General features: G+C 49.6%; 1 protein-coding gene across 1 annotated transcript in view; it reads left to right on the top strand.

The window, feature by feature from the left end:
- Positions 1-813: 813 nt before the first annotated feature.
- PLCH2 (phospholipase C eta 2) overlaps positions 814-14,274 on the top strand; it is a 310,229-nt gene continuing 296,768 nt past the window's right edge. Inside the window, exon 1 of the mRNA XM_053280835.1 lies at positions 814-1,233. The gene's annotated coding sequence lies outside the window, so the exon portion shown is untranslated. The remainder of the gene's footprint in view (positions 1,234-14,274) is intronic.

Genomic DNA, 14,274 nt, shown 5'->3' with positions numbered 1-14,274 from the left:
GCTATAGGCCACCACTAGCCTCAGAGGCAAGATGCCTCTAAATCCCAGTTGCAGGGGAGTAGCAGTAGGAGAGTGGGCCTGTCCTCAGCTCTTGCCTGTGAGCTTCCCGGAGGCACCAGGTGGGCGACTGGGGGGAAACAGGATGTTGGACTAGATGAGCCTTGGGCCTGATCCAACAGGGCTCTTCTTACATTCTTAACCAGATTCTCCAGTCTGATCAATGAGCAGTTTATTCGTTGCACACGCCTGGAACTGGGCAGGGGGTGGTGGGGGGCAACCCTAGCCAGCAATCAAGAGCATCCCATCTTGGGTCAGACCACTGGCCCATCTCGTACCGTTCCGTCTGCTCTGGTGGCAGTCCTCTTGGATCTCTGCCCGGGGTCCTCCCAGCCCAGCTCCTTGAGACCCTTGAACCGAAGATGCCGGGGAAGCGTGTTTGCAACATGCAGCCAACGCATGCCCTGTCGCAGAAACACTCCCTTTTGACAGAACTGTATAAAAACCTTGGTGGCGGCTCTGGGCTCCTTGGGGGAAGAGCAGGGTATGAATGTAAAACTAGGCATCGAAAGCACCCTCCACTTGGATGCTAACCAGTGGTCTTCTTTTTCTTGGCCGTTACAGATCCGGAGGCCTTTTCTTCCCCTCTGACCCTCACAGTCCTGACCAAGGAGCTGCCGTACTGGCCAACGGGACGAGGAAGCCCGGAACGCAGAACCCCCGTCTACGTGCTAATGGTTAACCCGGCCGCCCACATGCCCTGCCTGTGAGTTACCGAACACACTCTCATTTACTGGCCTGCCGGTGCCCCAGACGCGCGCGGGGAGAGCAAAGTTGAGAGGTGGCAATCAATGGCCTCCTTTCCGTTCCCAACCTGCAGAACAAGTTTCCCTTTGTCGAAAGAAGGGGCCTGCCGCCGCCGTCCACCTGGGGCCGGGTGCGCTGCCTTTGATTGCCTCTGGCCTCCTCCCTCTGAACTTGTTACCTTGGAGCTGAGCTGTCAGAATGTTAAAAAGAAAAAAGAAAAAAAGAAAAAAGAGTAGCTTTATAATCTCTGGGCCCTCATTATGTAAAATGGCATGGGAGGAGCTTTGCTTCTCTCTCTCTCTCTCTCTCTCTCTCTCTCTTTGAGATTTCTGCATCGGAGAAACTGACTGTACACAAATAAGAGAGGGAGGCAGAGAGAAGCTGAAGCAAAGTTGCTGTCCAGAGAGAGAGAGAGAGAGAGAAACTGAGGTATGTTCTCCCTGCCTTCTCCGCTCTTCTCTTCCCCCCCCAGATCCTTTGCTTTTTGTACTTCTAATGCTTCTTCCCCACTTTGAAGTGCAAGCGAGTTTGGCAACCTCTAACAAGCTCCTACAGGAATAGCTGTGTAGTTTTCATGGTTGCAGAGGAACTTTCCTGGTCTTTGCTCTTCCCCCCAGCAAAACAGCACACACGAAAGCATCCCACCTTGGTGCCTGGGCGCAGGGGCGTAGCTTGGGGGAAAGGGGGCCCACATTCACCCCTCTCCCCGACAGTCCTTGGGAGTGAGGGAGATAATGAAGAAAACCGGGAGGGGTGGAACTGGGGGTCCCTCAGGAGCTGGGGGTCCCGGGTTCTTTGAACCCATCCACTCAATGATAGTTACACCCCTGCCTGGGTGTCCTGGTATTTGGCACATGCTGTTTCTTGCTCAGGAGGGCGATGATGATGGAGAACTTTTAAAAATTCCGCAGCTCTGGGTTCTTCCAAATAACCTTGAGACTGAGGAAGGCTGTGCTGGGGTTGGAGGTTTTTCTTTTAAACCCGTGGTCTGCTGCTTCTGCAAAGAGATCTGGTGCACTTTGAATTCTCCCTGGAAATCCAGGCATTTTGAAGCATATGAGTTCATGGGGGGGACGGGGACCTTTTAAGCAGCCCTCAAAACACGTGAGATCCAGATGGGGTAAGGTGCGGCTACCTTTTTATCAGATCAGCTTCTGGTTGCTTGCTGGCTTCCGAGTTTGAGGCGCTGGTCTTCAGGAAGCTCCGAAGAAGGGAGATCTGGATGGGGCAGTGTGTTTCTCAGGGGATGTTAACCTTCGGTTTAAAATTGCTAATGATACAAGAAAAGCAGGCAAGCAGCCAGTGTGCTCCTGCAGGGCAAGGTTTGGGTGCATCGGGGATAGAGGAGCACTGGCATTTATGTGCCAGTGTGGTAAAAGTAAAGTTGTGCCGTTGAGTCGGTGTCGACTCCTGGTGACCACAGAGCCCTGGGGTTGTCTTTGGTAGAATGCAGGAGCGGTTGGCCATTGCCATCTCCCGCACAGTGTGAGATGATGCCTTCCGTGCTGGATGATGCCTTCCGTGCTGCTGCCCAATATAGGTATTTTCCATACCAGCAGGGACCTGAACTGGCAACCTTTTGCTCTCTAGGCAAGTTACTTTCCCACTGCGCCATTAGGTGGCACAGAGGCGGAATGTTCCAGTGACCCAATTTGGCCCGAGCAAAGATTGGTCCATAATAAATAGGTTGCTCTTAAGCAGAATAGGAAACAAGGTGTCCCCAGGCAAAGGCCTTGAGGGCAGATCTCAGACAATACAAACCCAAATCTGAATTTGGTACGTTGTGATGTAGTCGACAGAGTGCTAACTGGGCAAAGGGGCACGTTTTGAAGCAGCGGTTCCCTTCTGTTTAGCCGTCACTATCCAAGCACAGCATTCCTCCAATGGCTGCTGCTGGTGTCGGCCTTTTTGTTGTTGTTTCCCGATTGTGAACCTTTTAGGGACAGGGAGACATATTATTTATTATTTCCCCAAGGAAACTGCTTTGGAAACATCTGTTGGGAAGCGGTAAATAAATAGAAGGAGTAGCAGAGTGTCAGGCTCGGAGTAGAGAGATCTGGCTTCAAATGCCCTGTGACGGAACCCCGGGAAGTATAGGGCAATCCCCAGTTTGTCACATGCCCACTCAGCCACCAAGCCCCCCCCTCCTTTGGAGCATTAGCAATTGCCATCTCCAGCCAAGGTTCATTTTGCCACCTTCCACTTCATTTTCCTTGGAATGACTCACTGGATGGGTTTCTCCCTGCCCCCCCCCCCCGGGTCTGGCCGATCGCCATCTTTGGGTTGAAGAAGATCACAAGAAAAAGCAGCCCCAAAGAGCGGCATGTATGCTTCGAGGGAGAGGTGAGCCCCGATGAGAGTTTCCATTTTGGATTCGTGTGCTGCAGAGGTGCCTGGCGATATGTCAGCTGGGGCAGAGTAGCAAGAACTCTAGCTAACCCCCAATATTTCCGTTTGCTTTCCACCATCAATTCGGCTCCTGGGTGTCCCATCACAGCAGGGGTGGTGTCAGCATTGTGTCTCCACAGTGGGACACCCGATGCCTCTGGGAAGCCCACAGGCAAGAGGTGAAGGGAAGCCCCCTCTCAGGTCTGGAACATAGGAACACAGGAAGCTGCCTTCTACCGAGTCAGACCCTTGGTCCATCTAGCTCAGTATGGTCTACACAGACTGGCAGCGGCTTCTCCAGGGTCGCAGGCAGGAGTCTCTCCTTCATGCTTGTTGCCACCGGACCAGCTCTCCTCCCTTAGCATGTGGAGGGAGGGTTACTGCACAGCCTGGTGGGACACAGCTTCATAGGCGCCAGCTTTGACCTGGTGGCATGCAGATTCCCTCTCTGACCAGACCTATTCCTGCATTGCACTCCAGGCCAGGCAGAGCTGCAGGATGGTACAGGATAGGCAAGGGCCAGGCTTGATTCTCCAGGGAAGCCCCCAACGTGGGAGGAGAGCATCTGCGCATGGCCAGATCTGTATGCATCTACAGTTAGTCAAACATTATGTTCAACACACACACACCGTAATACGCTACTGGGGAGCTGGCCTTGTGGTAGCGAACATGAATTGTTCCCTTGGCTAAGCAGGGTCTGCCCTGGCGTGCATTTGGTTGGGAGACTCCATGTGTGAGCACTGCAAGATATTCCTCTCGGCATGGGGCCGCTCTGGGCAGAGCTCCTGCCTGCTCGCAGGCAGAAGGTTCCCAGTTCCCTCCCTGGCAGCATCTCCAATATAGGGCAGAGAGAGACTCCTGCCTGCAGCCTTGGAGAAGCCACTATCAGTCTGTGAAGACAAAACTGAGCTAGATGAGTTTCTGACTCAGTAGAAGGCAGCTTCCTATGTTTCTGTCCCTGTTCCCAGATTGAAATCGAGCCTGCAAATGGGCTGCCCAAGGGCAGGGTACAGATAGGAAGTGGAGGAAGCTGCCATATACCAAGTCAGACCATTGGTTCACCTAACTCAGAATTGTCTACGCTGACAGGCAGCGGCTTCTCCAGTATTTCAGGTTGGAGTCTCTCCCAGCCCTACCTGGAGAGTAGTGCTGGGAAGAGATGACTGACCATACTACCATCAAGATCGAGCAAGGGTCACATCTTTCTTGCACTTGGGGCTGTAGAGAAGGGGAAGGAAATAGATAAAGTGAGCGGGAAGGATGAGCATACAGGCCAGGGATTGGACTTTGGATCTTCTGCATGCAAAACAGATGTTCTGCCACTGAGCCACGAATTCTCCAAGTGAAGCTGTCTTAGAGCAGGTCAAATCCTCGGTCCACTTAGCTCGGAATTGTCTACACTGACTGGCAGCAGCTCTCCAAGGTTTCAGGCAGGGTCTCCCCCAGCCCTACCTGTTGATGCTGCCGCCAGGTCTTGAGCCTGGAACCTTCTGCATCCAAGCAGATCATCTACCACTGTCACCCAAGGGGAATACCGTACAGCAGACAGTGCCCACATGTAGTCACCCTCTGAATGCAGGCAGTTCCCGGCTTAGCAAAGGCAACTATTCGTGCTCACTACTGCAAGACCAGTTCCCCAGTAGAGAGTGTGTGTGTGTGTGTGTGTGTGTGTGTGTGTGTGTGAGTGTGTGCGCGCGCTGGACATAATGTTTGGCTAACTGTAGCTGCATACAGATCTGGGCATGCACACACGGGACACAGACGGTACGTGCGTTGGACATAACCTGTGGAGAAGGCAGCAATCAAACGTCGATCTGGCTTGCATCTGGCCTTGAGGTCTTGCCCGGGGGCACCATATTTGCTCCACTGTTCAAGGTGCTTCTTGTCGACTGGGCTTCTCGCCAGCATGCGCCACTGAAAGGGAAAGCAAATCCCTCCCGCCTGTATACTGAACCAACAGTCTGTCCGACACTTGCCTCCAGTTCCTGATCGGATTAATTTCCATTGAGCGTATTGGGAGGGGAGGAAACGGCTAGACCGGACGGAGGGCAAGGCTCGTTATCGCAATGAAGGAAGGCTGGGTACACCCTATTTGCATACTCTCGAGCATTTCACAGAGGGAGAGTGACATCTTTGTGCCCTTACAAAAATGCTCCATCTCTCCCCAAAGATTGCTGCTGGAGCCGTGGAACAGTGGTGTTCCCTGCTTGCTATGTCTTAGGCTGACCGTATTGGTACACTGTAAAAATGTACCAAAATTTTGTGCATTGCTTAACCTTGGGATGGATCGGGTTGCACCTGTTGTTAGGACTGGTCCTAAACCGGCCTCTCCGCTTCACAGGCTGGGAAGGTGGGGCTGATCGAGACCCATTTCTGCAACCGTGGAGCAGCTGCTGGCATTGGTTCATCCTGGCAGCTGCCACGTCCCTCCCTTCACCTCTTCTGCATGATATGATGTCATTATTGCATCCTGCTTCTAGAGGGGGGAAAGATGGCTGCTAATGTGAAGGCTGCTATTTCCCTCTGGATTTCCTCAGTTATGCAGTGCTGCACGTAGCATCAGTCTAAGGCAGGGGTTCCCAACGGGGTACTACTACCCCTCGGGGTACTTGAACGGCTCCTAGTGGGTACTAAGAGCCCTCCTGCTTCCCCACACTGAAGCCACACTATTTGTTCCCCATCTGAGGATTGCTGACTTGAAACTGATGCATCCCCAGTGATGTGTCCAGTGCAGAAAGGGAGGCCAGAGAGTGAAGTTGTTTATTATTTATTTATTACCTTTCTACATCGCCCCCAACTTTTCGTCACTGGTATAAAATAGTATAAAACAAGTTAAAATATATACAAAAACTTGTATTTAGTTGTTGATCAAGTTGTTGATCTTGATTGGCTGGTGAAGCCCCTCCTTCTCTGCTTCCGATTGGCTGGCTACGTGCTGAAGCTCAGCGCCCCCCCTCCCCTCAGCCTGAATGACAGGCTTCAGACAATTAGTCCTGAGTGCTCCCATTGAAAGTTACAGGACAAGTTAACTTGCCCCATTAATTTCAGTGGGCGTACTCATGCGTGACTTGGTGTGAATGTAAGTCTGTGACTGGAGTAGCCTATACACAACATAATTTAAATGTGTGTGTGTGTGCACATGCAACATATCTATGGAATATTTGAATGGACGGTGTGCAACAGAAGGGATACACTTGTTAAAAAGGGATTGGGAACCCCTGATCGTCGGGAGTTTCTGTGAAAGAAAAATGGCGGCCCATGGCTCCTGGGAAGTGCCTCCCATTTCCTCCCAACCACCCCTGAAAATGGCCCAAATTGCTCTCCATTTCACTGCCTGTGAATGGGGTAGCGAAGTTGATCTGAGGAGGCTTATGGGAAATAAATATGTCAGGAGTACCACCACCTTGAAGTGGGGCAGTGGTGAAAAAAGCTAAGCCGTGGGCCCGGGAAAAGGCAATCTTGTTTTGGCCCTCATTTCACCCCCTCTCCTGAAACACAGAACAAAAGTTATCATTAGAGGGCTCCCAACTCAGCACTAGGTAAACGTCAAGAAACTCAAGGGAGGGGAGGCGGACCCCTGAATCATTCCTATCTGTGTACACACAGACGAAATGCTGGAGGTATCCTCCGACAGTTTCTTCAAAGGCAATAAGAGATAAAGTCCAAAGAGCACAAAGCGTAAAGACGTTGCTTTTTGTATAGTTCTTCATTCATTTTTAAAAATGCAAACTGCTCTGGGAGGTTTGCCTGAAGAGCAGTCTATAAATGCCCAAGATAAAGACAGAACAAGGACAGTGCTTTACCAGGGACAGGCACGCACACACAGAGTAGGAGACTGTCTTTGGCGCGAATGCACTGCCTTGTGGGTGTTACAATTCACACAGTGTCTAGAGCTCCCTTGTTGCTTGGAACCAGTATGTGTAGGGAGCACCTCTCTGTCAATGATGTCCTCATTCAGCATCACGATCCATCTCCATTCCACCCCCCACCGAAATGTAAGAACCTTTGTGCACATCTGCGTATGTGTTGATGGTCCCCATTCTTAACCATGGCTGGGCTTACCCGCGTGGAGTGAAAGGAATATCTTGACTTGTCAATGCTGCCTCCTATCCAGATTCCCAGCTGGATAATATGAAGTATCTCTGAAGGGGGTCTGCAGCTAGTGTGTATGTATGAAGATAATTGTGTGAATGGGGACATTACAAGTATGTTAGGCTTCTTGTCGTTTGTGTGGGAGGAGTAAGGCTCAGAGTGTGAGGATGCGATGAAAGGCATCCTATTTCCCACTAATAATAAACTGAAGGCTCCTTCTCATGCTTCTAAACCAGGTCTGCTCAACTTAGGTCCCCCAACTGTGAAGTAGGTTAGGCTGAAAGAGAAGTGACTAGCCGATTTGAACAATAGAAATGCGAATAAAATACCCCTAAAAAAGGGAAGTTTGATTTGAATTTGAATTGATTTGACCATGGTTTAGGGACATTTTGTGCCCTGTTTGGTCAAAAAAGGTGCCAAAATAGGTCAAATTGATTCAAATTCGAATTGAATTGGCCTGTTTAGGACCTATTCAATTAGAATTTGAATTGATTCGGCCAGTTACGATTCAAATAGAACCTGAAAATTGGATTTGTGCACACCCCTAAAAAGTGGGATATGATGACTGACTCCAGGGAATCAAACTGTTAAAATGTTGGGTTGAGGCTTTGAGGGTTGAGGTTTTGATTCAGGCTCATCCGTTTTGTGTGTGTGTGTGTGTTGTTGTTGTTTTTAATTTCTAGTTCAGTCACTAACTGGAAAAGGTGGATCAGTAACTGATTCAGACTCTTGGCCCATCGAGCTCAGTGGTGTCTATGAAGCATCATGGGGCTGGGGACGGTGGCCTATGGGGCATGGGCCTCCAGATAATGATTAGAATCTCAAATCTCATCAGCCACCTCCCTCCCACATGATCTCTTCCAGCGGTGAGAGCAAGGGAGAGAGCGGCTACTACTACTGTCATTATTTATATATCGCTTTCCAACAAACGTTTCCAAAGCAGTTGACATAGAAAATAAACAGGATAGCTCCCTGGCCCCAAAGGGCTCCCGATCTAAAAGGAAACACAAGGCAGACACCAGCAACGGCCACTGGAGAGACGCTGCAAAATTTAAGAAAATTGCCACTTTAAAGGGTACCTCTTTGCTCAGTTAGCAGGGGTTAACCGAGCTCCCGGCCTCGCCTAGCTCTCTGCTGCTTCCACCTTCATAGGTGCTGGATTAGAATGGTAGAGCCTTTAAATAGCATATATCATTAATCTTGCAGGGGTGATGGTGGTGGTATGGTTGTGTTGAGTTATCAAAAGGAGGGCTGTGGGCCCGGGACCCAGATCGTTTAAGGACCTAGCAATGCCACTGTTAGACAGTCCTCCACACTCTTGTGGCCCACCTAAACCTATGTGGCTCAGTGTGTGCATCCCAGGCTTGGCTTTCTCCTTGTGTTTCCTTCCAAACCCAAAGGTTCAAGCCAGCTGCACCACTCTCTCCCTTTTGAATGGCAGCCCTGCCAGCCATCTCTTTCCACCCCTCACCCTTGCCAAATGACCAGAATGCTGATCATCAAGGGCTTCCTTTTTCCAATCAAGGAAATGAGCGGTGAACTTCTGGAGAGGAGGGGTGAGGCAATGCTCTTCTTCCTCTGTGCCTTTTGGCTTACTAAGAAGGGCCCCAGCTCCCGTATTTACATTCCTTTGCTTGGCCCTGACTTTATCTCCACTCTGCAAGGCTGCGGGACTTTTCATTCCCATACCCTAATGAGAGACAATTTACGTTGCCTTGATTGTGTTGTTCGCGCTCTTCAAATTAAAGTAGGAATTAGCACGGCACTTCGCTCTTAATGCCGCGTGAAGAGAATAAATGGCGTGCCTTTGCTCAAGCCGGAAGCCGCGTCCAGGTGGGAGGCAGTGGAACTTGTTCAGCCAGGATCATGTACGCTGCATCTGCCTCTTTTCTCCCTGTATGTTCTCGAAGCCAAGAAACCAAACGTCACGTGTGGAAAACTTGTCAGGATTCTGTTTCCTGAATACTCGACATTTTTCAGACTTTGCTTTGGAAGTGCTGTTTGAGGGACACTTTAAAAAGAGCACCCGGCCAATCCCTTATACCCCAAGTCATTGTTTTTAATGGCTATAATGCTAAGTGTCAGTGATCCAAGTGGAAGTTAAAAGGGGCCAGCATCAGTGCCACAGATCATCCATTAATAGCCCCGGGCGCTTTCCAGACTAGACCCTACAACGGGGTCAGGACGTATCTCGGAAGTGTGCTTCCACACTTCCTGCGCTGGGACCCTGCGGTCCCTATGCGGACAGCGGGGTGCCATTCACATTTCCAATGCCTGGTTGCGAATTTAATCGCTGTGATATAGAGCAAGGACGTTGTATATCTGGCGGGGAAAAGTTGCTGGGTTTTCGGGTTGTTAGTTGCTGTGAGACTGTTTGTTTTTGTTTTGTTTTTTACATTTTATATCCCGCTCTTCCTCCAAGGAGCCCAGAGGGGTGTACGACATACATACGTTTCTCCTCACAACAACAACCCTGTGAAGTAGGTTAGGCTGAGAGAGAGTGACTGGCCCAGAGTCACCCAGCGAGTTTCATGGCTGAATGGGGATTTGAGCTCGGGTCTTGCCCGAATGGGGGCATTTTGCTGCTGATGAGCAGCTAGTCTGGAAAGCACCCTGGAGAGTAAAAAGGTTTGGACCTAGTGCCTAAAATATGCTGATATTGACACCACCCTGATTTAGCTGGAAATTGGCCAATAGCATCTGCTTTGCATGCAGAAGGTCCCAGGCTCGGTCCCTGGCAGCATCTCCAGATAGGGTTGGGAAAGACTCCTGTCTGAAATATTGGAGAGATGCTGCCAGTCAGTGTAGACAATACTGAGCTAGATGAACAAAGAGTTTGTCTTGGTATACGGTAGCTTCCTGTGCTGCTATATTCCTACCTTTCCATAAAAGGGCCTCCACCACCAAGGATGCCAGTTCTCCGCAATCACCACCCACCTCCTCTCTGAAGGTGAGGGCCTCTGAACTTTTGCAGACCTTAAAGACTGAGCCAATATTGTTGCCCTTTCGGTACCCAGGTCTAGAGCCTTTTAGGGCTCTAAAGGTTAAAACAGCCACTTTGAATTTTAAGTGGATAGAAACCGGTAGCCAGGGCAGTTTAAAAAAGCGAACAAACTGCAATATGACAAAACCAGTGGCAACTGAGCAGCTTTATTCTAGAACATCCGAAGTCGCCTTCTGTCTGGTCAGACCATTGATTCATCTAGCTCAGTACTGTCTACACTGTTTGGTAGTGGCTCTCTGAGGTTTAAAGGTGGAATCTTTCCCAGTCTTGGTGGGAGATGCTGCCAGGGAGTGAACCTGGGACCTTCTGCGTGCAAAGCAGATGCTCTGACTCTGAGCCCCATCCCCTAAGGGGCATCTCTTACCACAGACAGTGCTCACATGAGGAGAGGAGAGGAGAGCTGGTCTTGTGGTAGCAAGCATGGCTTGTCCCCTAGCTAAGCAGGGTCTGCCCTGGTTGCATGTGAAAGGGAGACTAGAAGTGTGAGCACTGGAAGAGATCCCCCTCAGGGGATGGAGCCACTCTGGGAAGAGCAGAAGGCTCCAAGATAGGGCTGGGAGAGATTCCTGCCTGCAATCTTGGAGAAGCAACTGCTGCCAGTCTGTGTAGACTTTACTGAGCTAGATAGACCAATGGTCTGACTCAGTATATGGCAGCTTCCTAGGTTCCTATGTAGTCACCCTCCCCAAATGCAACCAGGACAGACTCTGCTTAGCAAAGGGAACATTTCATGCCCATTACTGCAAGACCAGCCCTTCTGGAAAGTCTTCAGAACAGTTACCGGAGCATGTAACCATGGCAAAGCTCTCCCAGCCCAAGATGGGCTGCAGCTGACGCCCCGGCCTAAGCTGTGCGCGAGAGAGTCTTCCTGCTTCTTTTCATCGTGTGTGGTCTGCTGAATCTCGACTACTGAATTCCAGCTTCAGACAGCTGCTGGGCACTGTGCTACGTTATTAACCGGGTTACACGCACCTCCCTGGCAGGGCTCCTGATACAGGCCTGCGGCAGCGTTTCTCCTCCTCTCGAGGAAGAGAGGCAGGGAGAAAGCTGGGTTGTTCCTAAGGGACCCATGCCCAGTTAATTCACTGTGTCTGAATACATAACATCGCTCCAAATTGAACGGAGACAATACAGCACCTGAACAAATCTCTCTCAGCTCCCCCCTCGGCTTTTATCTGCATGCTTGGAGTCCATTGGGTGGAAGAATTCCTAGCATCATTGCTAAGGCCGTGTGCAGTATTTATTAGGAGATCTGTGTGGAATAATAGCTTTGCTTCTCTTTAGAAAAGTTATAAGAAGCTTTTTAAAAACAAAAACCAAAAAACCAAAAACAAACGGGTCAGAATTGCAGTCAGAGCTGCATCTTGCAGCCCAGGGTGGTTTTTGCGGCATGCTTGCCAATCGGAAAAGCAAATGGCTTTTGTTGGGGAAGTCCTTGAGGCTTTTCCTAAACATCTGCCTTCATGATTATTTCCCCCCCCCTCCTCTGCCTTTTAGCGCAGAAAGGTTCATTTTGATGGGAAATGGGAATGAAAAAACAAAGACCAACTGCTTACCTGTAGCCAAAGGCAGCATCCTTTTTAGTCCACGGCAGTAGCTGTATTAGTGAGTTGTCACAAAAATGTGAACCTTCTGCATGCAGAGCAGATACTCCAACACGCAATTATGGCCCCTTCCCTTTAAAATGAACGGAGCAGCCTTATGCTGAATTGGACCACTGGTCTCATCTTGCTCAGTACACCAGGGATTCTCAACGTTGGGTCCCCAGATGTTATTGGACTTCAACTCCCATAACCCCCAGCCCCAGAGTTCTTTGGTCAGGGATTATGGGAGTTGAAGTCCAATAATATCTGGGGACCCAATGTTGAGAATCCCTGGTCTACACTGACTGGCAGCTGCTCTCCAGGGATAGACAGAGCTTTTCCCCAGCTCTACATGGAGATAATGCCAGGAGATCTTCTGCAGGCAAAACACACACTCTACCACTGAGTTATGGGCCAGAAACAACCAATGAAGATGTTTTAGAATAGTTGGGGGTGGGATATGTCTTTTTGATGATCTCCTGCTGCCAACAGATGGGCAGTGACTCTTTCTAATGGCGGTAGTTGCTGAACAGTCTTCAAGGGCAGCCCAAAGAGAACACATTACAGTAGTCTAATGTAAAATCATGAGCCACCTTAAGTGGCGCAGCGGGGAAATGCTTGACTAACAAGCAGAAGGTTGCCGGTTTGAATCCCCGCTGCAACTATATTGGGCAGCAGTGATATAGGAAGATCCATCATCATATTGTGCGGGAGGAGGCAATGGCAAACGCCTCCTGTATTCTACCAAAGAAAACCACAGGGCGCCATGAGTCGAAATTGACTTGATAGCACACTTTACCTTTACCTTTAATGTAAAGTCACCAGGGCATAAAAGACGGCAGCAGGGTCTCCATCTGGATAGGCAGCAGTGGCAAAAGGTGGAAGGAAAAGTAGTGCCTGGGCACCTGGGATTCGTGAGTGCACATCTGAATGCATGAACAGTAGAACCACTAGATTTGACTTTTAAATCCCTTAATGGTTTGCACCCAGACGACACTCAATGCAACATCTCCTCTCATGTGACTCTGCACTGAGACATCATTTTGGAGGTCTAGACTAGTCGCCACTGATAGATCTGTCTTCCATGAATTTGTCTCAGCCCGCTTAAAGCCATCTGTGCCGGTGGCCGTCAACACATCCCATGGCAAAGAATCCCCTAGAACAATTATGCGTTGTGTGAAAAAGAAACTTCCTGGCAAGCAGTTTCATGAGATGACTCCTGGTTCTAGTGTTGTGAAAGAGGGAGAAGGTTGAGCCAGAGGTTGCCGTTTCGAATCCCCGTGGTATGTTTCCCAGACTATGGGAAACACCTATATCCGGCAGCAGCAAGATAGGAAGATGCTGAAAGGCATCATCTCCTACTGCGCAGGAGGAGGCAATGGCCAACCCCTCCTGTATTCTACCAAACAGGGCTCTGTGGTCGCCAGGAGTCGACACCAACTCGACGGCACACTTTACCTTTACCCAAAATGACTCCAGGGACAACTCCTCTGATGCTAATAGCCGCAAATAACTTCCCTTATAATTACAGAATGGTGTTAAATCTCCCGTTATCTTTTTACTGTATGGGAATCCTGATTTGCTCTAAGCAGACTGTAGCAGGCAGGCTTTAATTCTCTCTGTGCCATTGCTAGAGGCCAGCATGGAACATTTAATACGTCTTAAATTTTGTGTGACAAATGTGCGAAATGCAAGTAATGCTTTACTGCTCTTTTTTTATGAGTAGCCATCATTTATTGTGTGTGTCTGTGTGTGGTGGTTTTTGCGTGATGACAAAAGCTCTGTCACGACTGATAGCAAAGCCTTCCAGACAGATTAATACTGCCAGTGCTTTGCCAGTATAAACGCTCTGTCTGCAGCATGTGATACGCTGGAGCAGGCTGGCTTTTGAACGGAGGCTCCTTGCTTGTTGGTACTCAGGAAACTGAATGAATAAAGGCTAACGCTCCAGAATGGTGCCAGGTATTGACTTAGCCCAATGGGGCAAGCAAAGCAATTAACAGAAGTTCATAATTGGCAGTAGTGAAACGTGTGTGCTGAGCAGCTAAGATCTTGTACCATATGCTGCAGTATCTCACAGATGAAAATAAGGATGTGCTTCTCTTGAATCTCTCCCAGCCCGATCTGGAGATGCCAGGGAGTGGACTTGGAACCTTCTGTATAATGCAAGCCTGCAGCTGCTCTTCCACTGAGCTATGGCTTCAGCCCCTAACTAAGGGGAATATCTTGCAGTGCTCACACATATAGTCTCCCATTCAAATGCAAACCAGGGTGGACCCTGTCTGTGTAGCAAATGGGACAATTCATGCTTGCTACCACAAGACCAGCTGTCCTCCTTTAGAAGTTTTTTACACCCGGTATCTATCTATCTATCTATCTATCTATCTATCTATCTATCTATCT

The sequence above is a fragment of the Hemicordylus capensis genome, chromosome 16, assembly GCF_027244095.1.
Source record: "Hemicordylus capensis ecotype Gifberg chromosome 16, rHemCap1.1.pri, whole genome shotgun sequence".
Classification (NCBI taxonomy): Eukaryota; Metazoa; Chordata; class Lepidosauria; order Squamata; family Cordylidae; genus Hemicordylus; species Hemicordylus capensis.
The sequence above is the reverse complement of the archived record's forward strand: the minus strand, read 5'-3'. Positions and strand labels throughout refer to the sequence as shown.